The sequence below is a fragment of the Aulonocara sp. 'chitande type north' Nkhata Bay genome, linkage group LG23, assembly GCF_057382095.1.
Source record: "Aulonocara sp. 'chitande type north' Nkhata Bay isolate Kocher_YH1m ecotype deep benthic linkage group LG23, A_spYH_male_GT1.1, whole genome shotgun sequence".
Classification (NCBI taxonomy): Eukaryota; Metazoa; Chordata; class Actinopteri; order Cichliformes; family Cichlidae; genus Aulonocara; species Aulonocara sp. 'chitande type north' Nkhata Bay.
The window spans coordinates 33,476,551-33,494,179 of NC_141365.1; the positions used below are offsets into that span (position 1 = coordinate 33,476,551).

Genomic DNA, 17,629 nt, shown 5'->3' on the forward strand with positions numbered 1-17,629 from the left:
CTTGCACTTTCATATTCAATTCAGCTTCTCCATCATGTACTTTTAGATGTTTCATACAGGATTCAGCATATTAGTTGTTTTCACAGGTGTGCTCTACATCTCAACCATGGCTCATAATAAGACGACAGTCTTTCAAACCGGTCAAGTGCCTCTATGCACATCATTAGTTAAAATATTTACCTATATCACTTCACCTCATATGTCATTGTACTGAATTTGAGAAACCCTAAGCTTAATGCAGATTACTTTTAACAATTATCCACCTCAATTAAATCTATGGTCTGGCACACAGGCTGTTGTCGAACAGGGCAAGCTAAAGAATAAACATTTTGTGTCAGCAAGGGGTGGGGGAAAGCCATTCACCAGAGCATATCTCAAGTGCTGCTGATGTGGACTGGCCTTCTCCGCACGCTCTTCAAGGCTGGTGTGTTTTCTAAAAACTTCTAACATTTGAATCTCTTCCATTTATAAACCTGCGATTAACCGCACGGCTCAGGTCCGCGTGAACCCGCGCAGCTAAGGAGCTGTCGCTCTCTTTTATTTAAAGTCCAGCATAAACGTCTGTCACCCTCTGACACACTCTTGGTTGCTTAGGAACCCATGATAACAACAACAGCGGGTGTCACAGACCACGTGTTCTGCTCCACACCCACTCACACAAACACACTCAAACACAACAACAACAACACAAAATAGGCCTATTGTCCAGCACAATCTGGACCCCGCTGAACTTCTCAAGTTCCCCACAAAGCGGCGGATCCCACAAAGCGGTCTACATTTCTCCCCACTAAGACGGCGAACCAAAAAAGTTCGAACTGCGCAACTCTGCGACTTAATGCTTCTGTACAAAAAAACCCCCACTGAGCGGCTTTGTACATCGCCCCACTAAGACGGCGAATTTTAGCCCCACTAAGCGGCCACGGACAACGCCCCACTGAGCGGCGAAGACGTACAGACGGCGAATTTTAGCCCCACTGAGCGGCCACGGACAACTCCCCACTGAGCGGCGAAGACGTACAGTTATAGAGTTGGACTCTAAACTTACTCGGTGTTGCTTAGCGTGTAGTATAGCCTCGGATCCCGCCGATCGTCATTCATCAAGGAGAGAAAACAGACAGCTAATCCACTGGCCCGATGACAAATTCTCACGTCTCGGGACTTTACTACAGGAACTTCCTGGCTGACGTCAGTCTTTCAGCGTGTCTCTTCTCCCCTTGGTGAATGTCGACTGCAGGGCTCCGGCTCTCGAAGGACCAATTAATGATAGGTTTGTAGCTTGAACCTATTCGCTGGAACGTTGAAGACAATATATTTACACAGCAAGCAAGACACGAAGTAGGCAAAGTTCTTCATGTTTCTCGTGCACGGGAGAGAACCGGACAAACGTCGTTCCTTCGCTTGACCCCAGTTACTCTCATCTGCTCCCCCATAACACTGCTCTTTTATTGAGGTTATATGAATATGCATAGAGGTTCATTAACATATGACGTCTACATACAAACAAAAAGTACCTTGCCTGTGTGTGTGTGTGTGTGTGTGTGGGGGGGGGGGGGGGGGGGTGTCAGAGTGTGACCCCATAAATGACTTCCCTAAACCTGCTGGTCTGGAAGTCCAACAGTTCATCTAAACAAAAGGCACTTAGCCTAAAACAGATATAGCCACGTTTATCCTACCATAAAACAATAAAACAAGGTACGACCTCTTCCCATGCTCCCAGGATGTAGGTGTGCATTCCTGCTAAAGATCACACATCCTATCACTACACAATTGATTATACACCTCTAAGCATATATGGTTAAATATTTCTAAGCATAAATGACAATCAACAATACAAAACCTAACATCCCCTGTCAATGACTAATTTAAATTTCTCATCTAAACTTAGTTTAGTCTTGCAATTTTCATATATTGTTTAAGGGCTTTCAGTCTCTTACAATGAATTATGCTCAAATCAAACAAAGTGGTCATGTTTTCCCTGGAAGTTATGCCCCTTGGAAAGGAGTTCCGCAGGAAAAAGCGGCTGCACTGTTGCTTTGAAAACTTTACTGCGGTCTTGAGTTCTATACTTTGAAAAGCTAAAATACCAGTATGAAAAAGTGTAAATCCTTTACATTTTGATAGGTAACATTTTGTTACACTATTTGGGATAGTTACAGAGCAACATGAAAGGAAAATGTAGGCTCCAGTTAGCTAACATTAACCAATATCAAATGATGATGTGATAATCAAACACAAGGTGAGTTGTGAGCCATAGCTGTGTCTACTAGAAGGCCTTCTTCTAAGAACTGTCTGTTAGTATTATTATCAGTGTGGCTGCTCTGTCAGAAGTGCATCAGCAGTTACATTACCAGCAAAGGATGACATAGTTTCTGCAGTCAGTAGCTATGGGAATGTACACAGACCGAAGATTCAGTGTAACAGTTATCCAAATGATGTAGATCCTCTTTACGAGCCCCTAAAATCAAATAACATTAAATTAAATCAAGGACTTGAGTTTCCAGCTAATCTAAGCTCCATGCAACCTCTGTGGTCACTGTAGTAATGACCTGGCCATCCATTTATTTTGTGGGACAGTAAACAACATGCACAGCATTTAGAAAGCTGAATACTTCTTGCTGTACATCTTCCACATGTTACACACAGTGGCAGTGGTCGACCAGTAATAACAAAAATGAGTTCATTATAATAATAATTGTGCTAGTGAAAGCTTTTTTGTTTAGTAGCAGTTTGTTTGTTTAGTATGACTTGGTATTTTGTATCTTTTCTAACGTCCCCAATACAAAGAACATTTAATTTTGTTGCTGTATAGATACCTCGTATTGATCCTGCCACGCCATGTTTCTCCAGAGTGATCGCTGCTGTGATTAGGTGCTGTACTGTTGTGATTTGTCAGATTGTTTAGCGGGGTTAACTTACGTATTTCATTGCCTATTTCTAAAAGAAATCAAAGATAGTTTTGAGGGAAATCTCAATTATAAATAATATCATATGGTCCAATACAAAATTAACACTATGCATAGATGTGCATGTCTGTGGAGATTTTTCTGCTCAGAGCTTATAAAGACTTGTGTGAAACACAGGTTCATGCCACAGCACTGAAACTGTCCAAAATTTTGAAAGTTTTGAATGATTGGTCACTGCACATAATAAACTAACTCCCTGCCCTACTGCCATTCCCTCGTGTCTAAAATGTCCTGTCCCTCCCTCACTTCCAAGGAAGCCTCTAAATCCTACTTCACCTGGGCCCAGGTGAAGATCCCAAACAAACGTAGAATACTTAAAAATAAATCTTTGCAGGTTGAGTAGGATGACAGACTGGTACAGGGAGAACTCAGTCCTCAAAATAAAAGATCCCATGCTGATTAGTAACAGGAAAAGACCTGGGGCCTGGATCTCCTCCATACCTGCTTCATGCCCTGGGGAACAGGGCTGTGGCCCCCCACACTCCCTAGCAGATCATTATATGGAGAAACCTTTGGAATACAAGCATGCTGATCCACACAGGTATGCACACAGGTGTACACACGGGTGTTCACAGACGCGGACTACACCTTTCTTGGCTGCTGCCTCAAAGCACATTGTGTGCTGTCTATCTTGCGTGCTGCACAATATCATTTAATATTTAGTATCTACTGTTATCTACAGCTAGCTAGTTTATCGGGGTGGTGCTGTATTTATTATGTTGCTCTTTTTTTGTTTGCTTTCTCTTGTTTTTTTTTTCTCCATACAGGTGATCCAGGTGTTTTGTTTGTTTTTCTTTCTTTCTTCCCCCCTTTCTCACCGTCTCTTCTCCCCTCTGGTTTTCTTTCTCTCCCTCTCTTTCTTTCATTCTCTCTCCCTGTCCTATCCCCCTGTCATGTCTGTCCCGTTTGTAGCAACCAAAAATAAAATAATTACATAATTATAATAAAGGTCAATCAAATGGACCAATAAGGCAAGGCCATGATGATCCACTTGGTAAAATAAATCCGCTTGGCATCTTTCTTGGCCTTAAGACAACAATTCTGATGGCTAAAGATCCAAACAGGACAAAAAAAAAAAGTAACAGGAAAAGACCTAAGAAGGTACATAACACTTGCAACACTTTTAATTTAGTTGTCAGGTAAATCATTGTTAATTAATGATTTTATTATCATACATTAACTTAATTTCATGTTTTTAATGGAGACTTGGCTAGATAAAGATACAATTACAATCATTCTTACTGAATCAGTCACTCCTGACTTCAGTTTTGTTCACGAGAGAGAGGGAAAGAAAGGAGGGCCTATTGACCAATCTAGTCAATAATTCCATCCAGTGCAAACATATGTACTACAGAGAATATACTTCCTTTCAATATGTTGCAATCAGGGTTACTATATTCAGTTTTTCTAAATTTTATAAGCCACCTAAATACAATATTCTTTGATGAATTTGCTGAATTATTGTCCATAATTTGTACTTAATCTGATTATCTGGTAATCACTGGTGATTATAACATCCATGTTGACATTTCCCATGTGTAATATTCTGGTTAATTATAAGTTGATCCAACATGTTACAGTGCCAACGCACAGGGCGTAGACTGGATGTAATATTAAAACCAGGGGTTTTAATATTTCTAAGATCACAGGAAGTGATGTGGCTCTCCGTGACCATAACTGTGTGTTTTTTTCGTGTAAATGCTCCAGTGCACAAAGACGCAAAATTGAGGTAATCAGTAAGTAATATATTAATGAAATGACAAGGGAATTATTCTCCCACACTATCTCCTCTTTGCCTCCACTTTGTGGACTTTGTCCACTTAACAGTTAACAAGCTTGTAGATGAGTTCAGTTTCAAAATTACAGATGTTTTGGAGTGCATTCATCCAACAACAGTAAAGACTCAAGTGAGTTTCTCCATGGAGAAACAAATCTTGATATCCGCTATCAAGACATTCGACCTTATCCTTCTGGGTGTCTTGTGGGAGGTGCTTCAGGAGTATGTGGTGTCTGGCCTATTGCTACAGGCCATTCAATCCTTATAAAATCATTGCAAGAGCTTGGTCCCCATAGCTGGCAATAATTCAGACTTGTTTCCAGTGGGTGTTGGACACTGCCACGGCTGCCCTTTGTCACCTATTCTGTTCATAATTTTTCTGGACAGAATTTCTAGGCATAGCCAACTGGCTAAAGGCTTCCATTTGGATGGTCTCAGAATCTCATCTCTGCTTTTTGCAGATAATGTGATTCTGTTGGCCTCATCAAGTGACCGCCTCCAGCTCACACTGGAGCAGTTCACAGACAAGTGTGAAGCGGTGGGAATGAAATACAGCATTTCCAATTCTGATCCCGGTCCTCAGCTGGAAAAGGGTGGCGTGCTCACTCCGAGTCAGGGACGAGTTCCTGCCCCAAGTGGAGTAGTTTAAGCATCTCGGCCACCTTCTCCCCTCACTCGGGTACTTGTTCGCGAGTGAGGGGAAAAGGGAGCGGGAGTTCAACAGATGGATTGGTGCTGCGGCTGCAGTGATGTGGACGTTGTACCAATATGTCATGGTGAAGTGAGGGCTGAGTGTAAAAGTGAAGCTCTCAATTTACTGGTCGATCTGCGTCCCTACCCTCACTTATGGTCACAAGCTTTGGGTAGTGACCGAAAGAACAAGATTTTGGATACAAGCGGCAGAAATGAGCTTTCTCCGAAGGGTGGCTGTCCTCTCTGTTAGAGATAGGGTGAGGGCTTAGGCCATGCGGGAAGGGCTTAGAGTAGGATGGATGGATGGATAAAAACAGATGAGGGTCCAAAGTACAATGCCCACCTTCACTTGCTAGAATGCTGAAATTCTGCCTGAAATCTTGGTGATATTTTGGAATCTAAGCTAAATTTTAAAAGTCATATCAAAGCAATAAACAAATCATCCTTTTTATCACCTAAAGAATATATCTAGAATAAGGGGACTGATGGCCCAAAATGATTTAGAGAATTTTGTTCATGCATTTGTTTTCAGTAGGCTTGACTACTATAATGGAGTTTTTTTCAAGTCTCTTTTAAAAATCATTAAGACAACTGCAACTAATTCAGAACACAGCTGCATGTTTCCTTACAAAGACCAATAAAAGGGAACACATTACTTCAGTTCACAGATCTCTAAACTGATTTCCTGTGCCCCAAACATCTCATTTTAAAAGGTTGCTGCCAGTGTATTTGTCACACTGCTGCCAGGTGCTGAATGGTTCTGGTCCAGAACTAAACTCTACTAATTTGGTCAAATAATATCAAACTACCAGAAAACCTGAACTCTGATCAAAATCTGCTCAAAAGTCCTTTAAATTAGGTCTTGAAACTTTTTTGTGTTATCACTTTTAAATAATATGTACAGGTTTTTTTTTCTCTTTTGAATATATTTTCATGCATATGTACACTGACAGTGGTGGCGATGATGATGATGATGATGGCAGAGCTGATGATGGTTGTGGTGGTGATTGTGGTGGAAATGATAATAGTTACGATGACGGTGTATTTGCCATTGACCTCTGTTTGTGTCGTATATAACTCACTGTGTGTTCCGTTGATGGTTTCTCGCTATCTGTTGTTTAATGTTCTTTGTTTTTAATGTAATGCCTTTTAATGTTTATATAAAGCACCTTGAGTTGTCTTGTGCATGAAAATGTGCTATATAAATAAATCTGCCTTGCACCTCCCCCCTCATACTGGTCACCAGCTTTGTCACACACTGCTGTGGAATGGCATCCCATTCCTCAACCAGCATTTGTTACAAGTCTGCCAGTGTGGTTGTGTTGGTCCCTCTGGCACAAACAGCAACCCAAGGTGATCTCACATGTGTTCATTGTGGTTAAGGACAGGACTGGAGGCAAGCCTCTTCCTCCCAAATTCTGGAGATAGTCTGATAAATCTCTCTGATAAACCCACTCTCTGGGGGCAAAAATTGTTAGGGGATGGAGTTTGGTCCCAGACTGTGGAGATTTGGCCACTGGTTGCAGCTTTGTTTTTCAATGGAGGGAGAAGCCACCCCACACCATCACATTGCTTCCACCAAATCCTGTTACCCTGTTGGAGTAATTATATGCTTTTTGATAAAGCATAGTTAGGGCTGAATTAGTCGACCTTAAATAATTCCTTAGATACATTGCAATACCTCTAATCTGCTGGGGCATTCCCATGATGCATTGTTTCTTTTTCAGTCACATTTGGTTAAGAGTTCAAAACAAGTATACAAGTAGCTGAGGTTGAGTGGTTTGGAGACAAAGTTAAAGAGGCCAGGCTGAAATGGTTTTGACTAGGGCTGGGCGATATATCGAGTTTTTTAAAAATATCGATATATTTTCATACGAGATATAAGATGTGACAACATCATTTATATCGATATAGTCTATGTTACGTTATGATTATACTTGTGGAGCCACAGGTTTGCCTCTCTTTCGTCCACTTTTGTCTCTACGCAACGTTACTCGGCCTCGCCTCTCCTTCACTGAACACAACTCCGCCTCCCCCATAGCTTCACCTGCAGGCAATGACAAGATGAAAGCGGAAAATCTCCGTTAGCGAGTTACCGTGCGTGGGGCTGGACGGTGTCAACGTGTTAGCGAACATCGTTAGAGCTAACCGCGCTAACGACATGCAGCCAGGAGGGGCTGCACGGCCTAAAATCGTTTCATTTTCTCAAAAATCGACAGTGCGCCTTATGTATGAATTCTGGTTGTGCTTACTGACCGCGAACCGATATTATGTGGTACACAGCGCTCAGCAATCTGTCAAAAAATGTTTTAATATGACTTTGCTAAGCTACGGAGCTGCACCGCTTGATGGATTGTCGGAGGATTACGGCTACCGGGGAGGAGCCTCGCGGAGTGATACGTACTGTGTGTGTATAAGGACCACAAATGGCACCTGTTCAGAGACGTGGTGCAGCTGTGAAATCTGTCTCTTTGTTATTATGCTCAGCGTCTATTAGTTTACATTTTCATTGCACAATTGTGAGCTTTTTGTTATGCACAAAAACAACATTGTTTTCTTTTATTTATGGACCATGATTATTTAATAAATGCTGATAATTTATTTTTGAGTAATTTCTTCATGTACATCTACGCTGTATGTAAATAAAAGTGCCCGTGTGACATCTGGGACACAGTGTGACTAAGAACTCTCTTTTTGTTCTTAACTTATGGCTTTAAAAAAAAAATCGAGATATATATCTTATATCGCCATCCAGCTAAAAAATATCGAGATATGAATTTTGGGTCATATCGCCCAGCCCTAGTTTTGACATGTATGGAAGACAAATATTGGATATACTGGACAACTGATGTTAAAAATGGAGTTGCTGGGCAGAAGGAAAAGAGGAAGACCACAGAGCAGGTTCATGAATGTAGTGAAGAAAGATATGCAGAAGATCTGTGAGACAGAGAAAGATGCTAGGGATAAGGAGAGCTAGGGGCAAACTCTCTGCGTTAGCAAGCGCTAAAGTGAGAAGGCAACACGTTCTCACTCCCAACTCGTCAAACGTGTGACGCATGGTCCTGTTTGGCTTTTTGTTATTTTAATTCTCTTTTCTGTTTTCCAGAACAGTTCTTCACAGTCACTGTCCACATGGGTCAGTGGGACCAAGAAGCACTCTGCTAATGTGTGGACCCTGACCAGCAATATCCAGCAAGACCCAGACAGCGTTTTCTATCTCCCAGCTGGAGTTTTTTGTTTGTCTGTGACTGGAGAGTCAGATTTTTGTTGAGCTTCACACTTGCAGAGGTAAGTCAGTTTGCAGAGATCCCTCCCACCCTGGCTTTTATGTCCTAGATTTCTTATCTGAAACAGTAATATTTCAGTGACTGCTGCTTATACCACAGGTTAATACACTCTACTGATCCCTGATAGGAGAATCATCAATTTTGCCAGCAAAGAAGCCTGGTGGATGTTTGTTTACAGTCTGATGATGGGACATCATGCTCTGAATCTTCAAAGTTTGCCTCCTCATTATTATTCATACCCAGTAATGTGAAGTATGCTTATATCTACTATAACTGAACCAACCTGGTGCTTTTCATTTATGGAGGCTGTTGAGTCTGAATGTTGGATGTTGTGTATCTCGTGTTCTCTGGGCTTTGTTGTCCTCAGTCTTTTCGCAGGATCAGAAAACAAAACCAGGAGGCGCGTAAATGTTTCTTCTCCATGATGTTTCTTCAAATGTTTCTTCTGGATGATGATATGACCGTGACACGGGATGCCACCTTTGGTCTTGTGATGAAGCAAAGCTCAGGAAGAAGTGGGATTAAATGGTACCCACATGTTGAGAAGGATGTACAGGGGCACCTGCAGCCAAATCCAAGCTTCAGCTTAGTTGTAGTTGCAGAACGCTATAGACTGAGACAGCTGAGGCATCAAATGTTTGATTAAACGGATGAAAAAGAGAAGTTTTTTCCCTATAATTATCACTTCTTAAAATCTGTAGCAGCTTCAAGTTTGTCAGCGTGCTGAGCATGCTCAGAATGTGACAATATATTTTTGTTCAATATTTAATTTCTTTCAGTTGGAATTGTTAAATGAAAAAAAAATATATATATATATATATTCTTATAATTTAGCAAACTAATTTATTAAAAAAATATATATACATATATCTGTATTAGTTTTAATAAATTAATTTGACACCTGTATTGAAAATACCATATTGTATTCATACAGAATCAGTTTGGTATCATTGTTTGTCTGTTCACTGATTGCTGAAACTAAGAGCTACTTTGATCTGTTTAGATCTAAAGTATCCAAAGTTGAGCTCTAATGTTTCTTCACCCCTGTGTGTGTGATATGTGATTTCCTACATGCTGGCAGAGCAGAGCAGCAGTTTGTGCTCACAGATGGTGACGGTGTGGAGAGACGGTGGTGTTTCCTCAGAAGAACCAGCAGAGTCACAAAGGACACCAGTCCATCTCACCACCTTGACTTGCTGACTGATGTTCGTCTGCACTGCACAGAGGAAATCAACTGACCGAGGTTTGTCCAGTGACGTGTTATGAAATGTATATTTGTTTTATGCTTACAGATATGTTTTTCTTGACAGAGGCTCTGCAGAGGTTAGACAAAGCAGAGAAAACATGTGCTTCACATTTTACTGTGATTTATTGAGATATTTGTTGCCTGATGTTCAGCAGGAATGGAGAAATAGAATCAAAGGGAGACGTTTTTGATGTTTTTGTAATGATGTAAGTAAATCTTCAATATTATTTATTTGCTTGGTTATATTAGGAGTGTTTCTGAGTGAGGGGGAGAGGAGTCATCATCCAGGTAAAGTGACGTGGATCAGTGGATACACTTGTCTCCCCTTTAAAGGAGACGATCCAAGTCATCCTTAAATGTTAGTGCTTTCAAATACACAAACATTTTTAAAGGACAAAAATGAACATCCAACTTTGACTGTAATACAAAATAAATCTTTGCATGTGTGTTTTCAAACTCTCAGATGGGCAGGATATCAGTCTTGGACTGTCTAACCTGCCGGAGCAGCACTGAATGACCACCGCACATGAGCATGTTCCTGCAACATTCAGCATCTGATCCTTCATCTGTGTGCTTCTGCTTTTGGTAAGTAGAGTTACCCAACTCCAGTAACTCTAAACACATGCCATCCATTTCTAACGGCCTGGTTACTTCCTGTCAGTTACTTTAGAAACCATGTGGTCACCTGACCTAACACTGTTTCTTCTCCTTCCCCTTAATGTTCAAGTGTCACATGTCAAACAGCTGGAGAGGAAACTACACCAGTGTACTGAGATGTTTCACCAACACGTGCCAGATGCTGTTCCTTCATGGTGACATCACCAGAGACAGCCCCACCCACCTCAGGACCCATTGATTATGATGATTATAATGATGACAGCGAGCGGAACTAAGACTGTAAAAATCCACGACCAGAATGTTTCTTTCTAATTATTAATGAATACTGAGAGCCTCTTTCTGTGTTTTGTCTGTTTTGGGGTTGTTTTTTTTTACCTCATTTGTTACTAACAAAGTTCACCAAACTCACACAGTTTACATTCTGTATGTTTCCATCTTTACCAGCCACACTCTAACTGCATTTAAGAAAATAATCCTTCGAAATCGTCGTTTTTCTCTTTTGTAATTGATGATAATTCAGTGAATATACTGCGCTGCTTCCTTTTATTGCGTCACACATTGCTTTAAGTTTTTCAGTGTCCAGTTATTTTTTACTGCTGTTTGAATTCTCTGTATGTTTGACCCTGTGGACTGTTTGATGGACTGCTTGTCTTCCTGTTCATTACCGCCGCCTGTTTTTTAACTCATTCACTGCCAGGGTTTTTGAGCATTTTTACTCATTTTTGAAGAGCCACAGAAAACTGTGTGTTATGATCATATAAACGCTGAACCTACCAAAATGAAGAACAGACTCTCTTCTTCCATCCAAAAAAAAAAGCTTGTTTCTACCATTTTCCATTCTTTAGTAATCAGCTGTAGAAGAGAGGTGGGTTCCACCAAAAATGCCTGTTTTGACCACAAAAAGGGAGAAAACGAGCTTTTTGTGAAAAATACATTTCAAGCAGTCTGATGTTCACTGACAAGCTGCCCGAGGTTGTATTCTAGCCCCTCCCATTGAAAAACGTAATTGACGTCTATAGACGTCAATGGCAGTGAATGAGTTAATAAAGATTTGGATTTCTGACTTTAACACAGCCTCTGCGTGTCCTCCCTTTGTGTCCTCTTCCTCTGTGAATGTGTTGCATGTGTCACAGATTCATTTTATTAACAGCTTTCCCACAGTGAGTTGCATCAGCATTCATTCACAGCACATTTCGGAAGGATTCAGATTAATACAGTGATCTTACAGTCAGAATGATCCTGACAGAGTGCCACTGTAAATGATCTTTCATCAGGTAAATTTTAAAGTTCAGTATTTCAAAGCAGGAGTTATGAAGAATCATACTGGCATTAGGACTAATAATATGTACTTACAAAGTCAAAGTTTTTTAATTATGCTAGAATATTGGAAGACAATCAACTTTTAGTGTTTTCTGCATATTAATTATTCTGAAATAGAGACGGTGACCCTAACTGTACAGAAGCACTAAACAACTGACAATCTAACAGACATCATTGGCCTGAGCCGTCATGCACAGTGAGTTTGATCCTTTGCTGTGAGAGTATGACAAGCATGTTTCTGGTCAGTTTGGAAGAAATAATATCACAATGTTGATCTTTTTTTCAATATTCCTTCTCTTTTACAACATAAACTGTGATCAAAGCTACTTATGTTCACAGCATGTAATAATACTGACAGTCCAGGGCATTGTGGTCTGTTGAGCTAGGGTTAGGGTTAGCAATTCAGACATATGTAATAAATATTAAACGTCTCTGACGTGGGCCACTGTCCGCAGTGTTGGGAAATCCATACCAGGCTGGAACGAGTCAAGGTAGGTGAGCATCCACGAGAAGACACAGCAGATGTATCCTACTAATACTGACAGGACCAGGAGACTCCAGAAACCGAGCATCTTCTCTTCAGTGCCATCCTCTCCTGTCACCCTCTCTGCCCGCAGCTCTTTGAGTATGGGGTAGATAAGGGCGCAGAGAAACCCTTATTACTAATTTGTATTATAATTCAATTTTCATGAAATATTCATATTCAGTATTGGTCCTTTTATATTATAACCACACATCCACCCAGGCTCATGGTGGGGCAGGGCTCTGTCCTGGGATGCTTGAGTACAAGGTAATGTACACCTGACCAGGTATCCAGTCTGTCAGATTTGTTTTCAATATTTGGTTCAAAAACATGAGTGACAACAAAAATCCAACTAGGATTCTTGCATATGATGAATGAAGTCTGTCTTTGACTGTATTGTCCAGCTGATCCATCAAACCCCCAGCAGGTGAACCTTATTCATGACATAACACGGCAACAATGCAAAAAATGAAACAGCAACAGTCTAAATGTAAAGTGCATTCTAAAGTCCTCTTCAATAAATCATATGAAAAGAGTCATTCAGGACTGTAAAACGTGAACTACAGAACCCAGAGTCTTCATCATTAAATCTCTGGTTGCTTCATTTTTCTATACTATATCAGATATTTTAAAGGTTAGCTTAGGTAAACTTGCATTCTCATGGTGAGGCAAAGTGCTTTATGTGTGTGTGTGTGCGTGTCATGAACGGCTATAAAAGGCCTATAATTAAAGAACAAAGCGGGGTTTGAGTTCGAGTTGCGGCAGACTGTCACTACTTGTAAATGGAACGCAGCCTTCCTACGGCGGACAGCTAATAACAGGAATCGGACGCGGTCCAGCCAAGTCCACAGCAACCACCATAGCAACCGCCTAGCATGACCTTAAAAACATATTCTGTCTTCATAACTATCAAAAACGTGAAATGATTTGCAAAGTGTGAAAGTGTTACAGCTGCAGAGAGCTATGGCGGTATCTTTGGAAGCTGTTTACATAGCTAATAATATACGATGTAACCATGGAGACAGTCAGTCACGTGAGCTAGCGGTGCACGTTTACTACAGTGAATAAGGTGATTGTGTGCACCACGTCCACACGCTGCAGGGGGTAAAGACATTACTTCAATATTGTTTTATATTGATATATATTTGCCTTCTGTTGACCATCACCTCAGGTTCACCATTACAGTTTCAGCAGACAGATGCACACTGACTAAATATGAACACATTCAAAAACTCATGTCTCAGAAATAAGCACAGCTGTTCATGTTTGTCATTAGAGTTTTATTTGTAAGAAAATTATGAACTTCATATTGTGCATTAAATAAAAGAACATTTCACAACTCTGAGTCAACAGAAACAGGTAACAGAAATGTCTCTAATGTGTACAGTGTAGTGTAAGCATTAAAAGATCATAAAGGAAACACTAACATTCATGTGAAACTAATTGTAATAAAAAAAATGAACAGGTGGTTTATAGATGTAAAAGAAAGAATCTGAAAACAACACTTTTTTGGTCTAAGTGATCAAAGTAGAAAACAGAACTGATGTTCAAGAACAAACCGTAGCTGCACTAATATTACACATCTCGATCGTTGTAGTGAACAGACATGTTGCTTTAAAACCACACGCAGTGTGTGACCATGACTGTTCACTGAGACCATGAACGCCACTTCGCTGAAGCTTACATTCAGTTATTTCTTTGTTGAATCTAAATAATGAATGTGTTACAGTTAAACTGACACTGGTCAGTGTAAATGGCTCATTGGGACACAGAAACCTTTAAATTAAACCCTATCACCTGATATCGAGTGCCAAACAATATCAAAGCTGTAAAAGCTGTTTACAGTCAGAATTTATAAAACTATGATTGTAAATAAATTCAAACAAGTGAGCTTTTCTCTTTGTGCTGAATATCAACACTGTGATTTCTTAGACTGTAAGCTGTACTTTAGCACAACCAGTTGTAGAAGCTGCCACTCCAAATGTCTTTTGATAACAAGAAAAAAAAAAAAACCTTTTCAGTCCACGGCCTGAAGTTCTTCTCTGACATCTTCTGCAATCGGCTTGGTCTGCTGGTTTGAAGTCAATAAACCACAAAAAAGATGATTTAGTCACTTTGTCTGTGTCATGCAGCTCGAATGTGTCGTGTAACGATGTTGAATAGCCGTCGTTATCCCTCTGCTGCGTCAGTAGGATTGTACTGTACAGCATCTCATTGATATGTGAGGAATGTTAATGTAACACGATAACAGACTTACATCATTAAAATATAAAGGGCAGGAGATATTTAGATATTTTTATATTTATATTACATTTTATAGCTGACGGATATTACTAAATAGATAGAATTTACTAAATGGTAAATGGCCTGTATTTGTATAGCACTTTTCTAGTCCCTAAGGACCCCAAAGCGCTTTACACAACCTGTCATCCACCCATTCACACACACATTCACACACTGGTGATGGCAAGCTACAATGTAGCCACAGCCACCCTGGGGCGCACTGACAGAGGCGAGGCTGCCGGACACTGGCGCCACCGGGCCCTCTGACCACCACCAGTAGGCAACGGGTGAAGTGTCTTGCCCAAGGACACAACGACCGAGACTGTCCAAGCCGGGGCTCGAACCAGCAACCTTCCGATTAAATAGCTGGATGAACATGAAAAATATGTCTATAATAACAAATGACCATGAGAGCCAGTAGAATTAATTCAACTGGACACTCAAAAGACGTCCTTAAATGCTCTTTAAGTGGCAGAACAAACGAACAAACAGTTAATCGCTTACTTGAGATGAAATCTGCTCAGCTACTTTGAAAACAGCTTCTAAGTGGTTCCTCCTTTAACAGGATGACTGCTCAGGGGTAAGGCCATCATGCAGTCCAGCAATCTTTATGGCTCAGATTTGTAGAACTATTTAAACAAATGTCTTCTGAATATTCAATTCAGGTTCAGGTGTCGTGGAATTTTTTAAATAAAGTCTGCAACACAGAAAGAGCTGTGATCAAGCTATTTGTTACTGCGCCAACACACATCAAACATCACAGTTCAGTCATGTCAGTGCTGCCACAGAAGTTGTGCTCCTCCTCCTTTATGCATTCCAAGGAAGAGGGAGGAAGTTACAAACTGATCCTACCACACTTCAACAGATCAATGGTTATGCTGTTTTGTGCCCTTGGCCTTATCAGCACCCGTAAAGGGAGTTGTTCTCTCAAACTGCTGACGCTGAAGTAAGTTCATCTAGTTTTAGAAACTTTCACTGAACAGTCCATAACAGTGTCACAACTAAGCATATGCATAAGCACTTAAATACTTTAAATGAGAATAACAGAAAATTTCTATTAAAAAGGCTAGAGCCTGTCCCAGTAGTCATAGGTAGGACACATCTGGACAGGTCACCAGTCTGTCAGAAGACTAACACAGAGACAAATCTATTTAAAATTAATGTAAGTTTGCTGCAGCTGTATGTATGAACATGTGTTTCTGTGCTCACAGTCCACCTCTCAGGAACCTGCAGTTCACTTTTAGTCAACTTTAAACAGACCTCACAAAAGGCTGATGTGGCTGGATCAGTAGTCTGATTTAAGTACGATACCTTTGGCCAGGGATTAATCTGGTGCATCGCTTCACTGCAGTCTTACGTATTTTCCCCACACCTGAATAAAAAATACTGATATATACAAATAACAGCTTCAGCTGATGCAGCCTGACTCAATCCTAAATGTTCAGCACACAGAGACACAGAGGTGCCGTTTAAAGTTTAGTGATAACCTGAGTCACTGATCATTTGCAGTATTACAGAGTCTGGCAGTCTTTGCATGATGTCCACGACACTGTAAGTTTCTAGCTGACTCTCAGGTGTAACAGGTGTGCCAGCAGGAAAGAGTAACAATAACCTGCATCCTGAGGTTTGTCATGCAGGATTAAATTTACAGTGGCTTTGTTCACACAGCTAGGATTGTATTTTACACTGACCCTGGGTCAGTATAAGTATCATACAGTTTAAACGAAGCACTGAAACTTGCACATATTTATTATGGATGCACTGAAGCTAATCGAGATATTTGCTGTCAATCTGTGGCTGCGATTAAACACTTTACTGAAAACTTTATTAACTAGTAACTTCATCAGTCATGACAGAAGCTAATATTTCTGTGCTAACATCGTTTAAACAGTAACAGCTTTACTCCAATATAAGCTAACGTTTACACCGTAACTTTAAGCTAGCACCATAAAGACGGTAAAACACGTAATAACATCTACAAATGCATCTTAAAGCTGTTATATTAGCACTCGGTGTATTACTAACATGACCACATTAACATTATTGACACTCGCTGACTTTTAAATGCTGTCCGTTTAAATGGTCTTACCTGTACACACTGCATATCCACCGGATTCCAGCCAGAGTGGATTCTGGAGTCTTCCACGCTCCTGTTAGTGATCCTCCATCTGGATGGATGAGAACAACCTTCTGAACAATCTAGCAGGAGATGGCCCATATCTATGGGACTGGTTTGTGCTTATAACGCCCATTGTATGGACTGATAACAGCCGAAGCGGGTGAATAGTGACCCAGTAGCTATGTTGGCCATTACCCAGCATACATCACTCCCTCCATAAATGCAATAAACGATACAAAAGTATCGTTCTACCTGTTTTTCAGGTAGTTGTTTACATTATATAGTTTATTGTGTTCTGTATACGTCACTACAATGTGATTTGGAAAATGTCTAAATATCCATTCGCTTCCGCTTATCCTTTTCAGGGTCGCGTGGGGCGCTGGAGCCTATCCCAGCTGTCATAGGGCGAGAGGCGGGGTACACCCTGGACAGGTCGCCAGTCTGTCGCAGGGCCTGGATGGATGGATGGAAAATGTCTAAATATACCGACAACAGGCACTTCCGCGGCAATCTCTTCAATCGGAGGACCCTTCACGTCAATTCCCGACGCGAGGGGGGTACCCTGCGCGTCCATAAGTGAAGCAGAGGGAGCCTGACCATGCGTCACACGTTTGACGAGTTGGGAGTGAGAACGTGTTGGAGAAGGAAGAAGAAGAAGAAAATGAATGCCTTTAAACTTAATGTGGCAGGGTGTGGTCTGCTGTTCAGCTGCAGAGGAGGGGTGCTGCAGTGGGTTTGGGGGCAGTGCCAGGGATGCTGGCAGGGCAGGTGGGCTCAATCATCCAATCATGCTTTCCCTG

The 17,629-nt window shown here is 40.9% G+C and overlaps 1 protein-coding gene and 1 long non-coding RNA gene across 3 annotated transcripts in view; one reads left to right on the forward strand and one right to left on the reverse strand.

The window, feature by feature from the left end:
- The window catches only part of LOC147302255 (bile salt export pump-like), a 40,242-nt gene extending 23,307 nt beyond the window's left edge, over window positions 1-16,935 (reverse strand). Inside the window, exon 1 of the mRNA XM_086281988.1 lies at window positions 16,800-16,935. The gene's annotated coding sequence lies outside the window, so the exon portion shown is untranslated. The remainder of the gene's footprint in view (window positions 1-16,799) is intronic.
- Window positions 9,727-10,817, forward strand: LOC147302256 (uncharacterized). 2 transcript variants are annotated; one of them, XR_015127201.1, is made up of 4 exons: window positions 9,727-9,963; window positions 10,216-10,324; window positions 10,430-10,551; window positions 10,694-10,817. It is a non-coding gene; the product is annotated as an uncharacterized LOC147302256 (long non-coding RNA). The 2 variants fall into 2 exon arrangements; XR_015127200.1 differs by having other exon boundaries at window positions 9,727-10,324.
- Window positions 16,936-17,629: the final 694 nt, after the last annotated feature.